The following is a 2,814-nucleotide window of genomic DNA, read 5'->3' on the forward strand; positions in this document are numbered from 1 at the left end:
ACTGTAGACTTCATAGTCATAAATTAATTTGAACCATTATAGTAATAATAAAAATGAAAATAACTAGCATCTACCCAGTGTTGTCTCAGACTCCATACCAATTCTATCCCCTGCTGATGGAATGCCATTCTTCTTAGCACTCAGCACTCAGTGTTGAAGATGCATGGAGCACAAGGAGTTTGTCACGTCAAACCAAAGTAAGCCAGGAACTCATGGCCCAGAGAAGTGAAAAAGACTCAGAGAGCAGTTAAGTGGCCGGAGTTCTCTGTTTCTCCCCAAGCAGAATCAGACCTGAGCTGCAGGCAGTGAAGACAAGGAGCAGTTCTGTGTCCCTCACTGCCTGGGATGATTTCCTGGGTTGAAAGCAGGGTGGTTGTTGTCTCCCAGTAGGACAGTTAATTCTCTGAGGACAGGGTCCCCTCTCTGGCCACCCTGGCAGCAGGGTTCAGCTTAGCACAAGCGTACACACAGAGCAAGTGCTTCAGAAAGGAAGGATGAAAAGCAGCATGTACTGAGCACTAAGTGCCAGGCACAGAGCCAGGACAGGTGCCTTCAAACAATCCTCACAACAGCCCTGTGAGGAAGCATCATCAGCTCCTTTTTACAGATGCGAAGCACACCTTTCCTGATTTAAAGTCATCAAGTAACTTCAGGACAAACCTCCTTCTAAGACTGAAAACACAAAGGGAACACACGAGCAAGCTTCCCAGTTTCTTGACACATAGAATTCAGTGTTCGCTATGACATCTCAGTCCCTCTGAGCAGAATCCTCCCCACTTGCCATTCTTCCTCTACAACGCACTTGGCCTAGGGAGGCAGGTCACCCCAATTCCTCCCTTTCTCCCTACCCAAACACCACTCCTTCTTTAAGCTCAACCCCAAACCACTTGCTCTTAAAGGCTTCAGATGAACACCCATAACAGGAGCTGGCTGCGCCAAAACCCTTCTTAGCAATGGATCCACTTACACTTAGTGGGTCCTACTGCTGATTTAGAACCGACTCGACGGCACTTAACAACAACAACAACTGCTGATTTAAGTGTGGTGATGTGCAAGACAGATCCAGCTCTGCCTTTTAAAAAAAATTGTTGTTGTTATTAAGTGTCATTGAGTCATTTCCAATTCATAGCAACCCTGTATAGGATTTCCAAGGAGAGGCTGTGGATTTGAACTCCGGACCTTTTGGTTAACAGACCAGTGCTTATCCTGGAGCACCACACCAAGACTCCAACTTTTGGTGAAATACAGCATTTAACAATTTCTAAACATTTTTTCTTTTTTTTTTGTATTGTAACTATATATACAATAAAACATGTGCCATTTCAAACATTTTTATAAGTACGATTTAAACACCAATTACAAACTACATTCCCATCACCACTACCCATTTCCAAATCTTTCTCTCTCTCTCCATTTTCTTTTTCTCCCATCTCCTTCTTTCCTTTCCTTTTTTCTTTCTTTTTATTCATTTGTGAGAAAGTTCCCAATGATTTGTTTAATGAGAAAATAAATATTTCCCTTGAAGTACATTAAAAAAAAACAACTCCCTTTTTTTCTTCTTTTCTCCCTTTCTTTTTCTTTTTAACTGCCTTCTCCATCACCCAAGTTGACATGTGTCTACACTTTAGCCAGTGACTAATTCTCTCTTCCCTCCCACCCCTGATAACCATCACAGAATATTTGTTAGAGCATGAAAACCTTGTCTTGACTTTTTACAGTAGTGGTCTCATTTAATAGCTGTCCATTTGCAACTAATATGGCTCAGCATAATGTTCCCCAGGTTGCTCCACGTTCCATCAGCAAGCCTCCATATATTTTCACCTGTCTTCATCATTCTTCTGCCAACCTCCCTTTTCTTGTGTAGTACCCTCCCTGTCACCTGAGTTAACATATCCTGGTGTGGCATGGTAGGATAGCATTTGATCATAAGGTTCAAACCCAGCAGCCATTCTTTAGAAACCCTATACAGGATCACTGTAAGTCAGAACCCTCTAGCAAGTGAATTACTCTCCCTTCCCTCGCCTCCCTGGTAACCACCAAGTTGTTATTGTTAAGTGCCATGGAGTCAGTATCAACTCATAGCAACCCTATATGGGGTTTCCAAGGCTTTAAATCTTTTGCAAGAGCAGCAAGGCTGGTTTTTCTCCCACGGAGAAACTGGTGAGCTCAAACTGTCAACCTGTGGTTTATAGTCCAGTGCTTATCCTATGGAACCACTGTGCTCCCTGGTAATCATCACAAATAAAATGTTTCTTTTAGCATGAAAACATTTTCTTGAGGTTTTACAATAGTGGTCTCATACAATATTTGTCCTTTTGTGATTGACTAATTTCACTCAGCATATGTCCTCCAGGTTCATCCATGCTATGAAGTATTTTGCAGTTTCATTGCTATTCCTCAGTGTTATATAATATTCCATTAGTTGCATGTACCAAAATTTGTTCAACCATTCCTCTGCTGATGGCATCTAGGCAGTCTTCATCTTTTTACTGTTGTGAATAATGCTGCAATATCATGGATGTGCATCTATTTATTTGTGTCATGGTTCTTATTTCTTTAGGATATATGCCAAGTAAAGGGATCACTGGATCATGTGGTCTTTCTATTTCCAACTTTCTGAGGAGGTAGAATATCATTTTCCACTGTAGTTGAACCATTTTACAGTTCCACCACCAATGTAGGAGGGTCCCAGTCTCTCCACACCCTCACCAGAATTTGTTTCCTGTTTTTTGAACTTTGCTATTAATGCTGGGATGAGATGGTATTTCTTTGTTGTTTTGCTTTGTATCTCTCTAAATGGCTAGTGATTGTGAA

This window comes from Chrysochloris asiatica, unplaced genomic scaffold, assembly GCF_000296735.1.
Source record: "Chrysochloris asiatica unplaced genomic scaffold, ChrAsi1.0 scaffold00054, whole genome shotgun sequence".
NCBI classification, from domain to species: Eukaryota; Metazoa; Chordata; class Mammalia; order Afrosoricida; family Chrysochloridae; genus Chrysochloris; species Chrysochloris asiatica.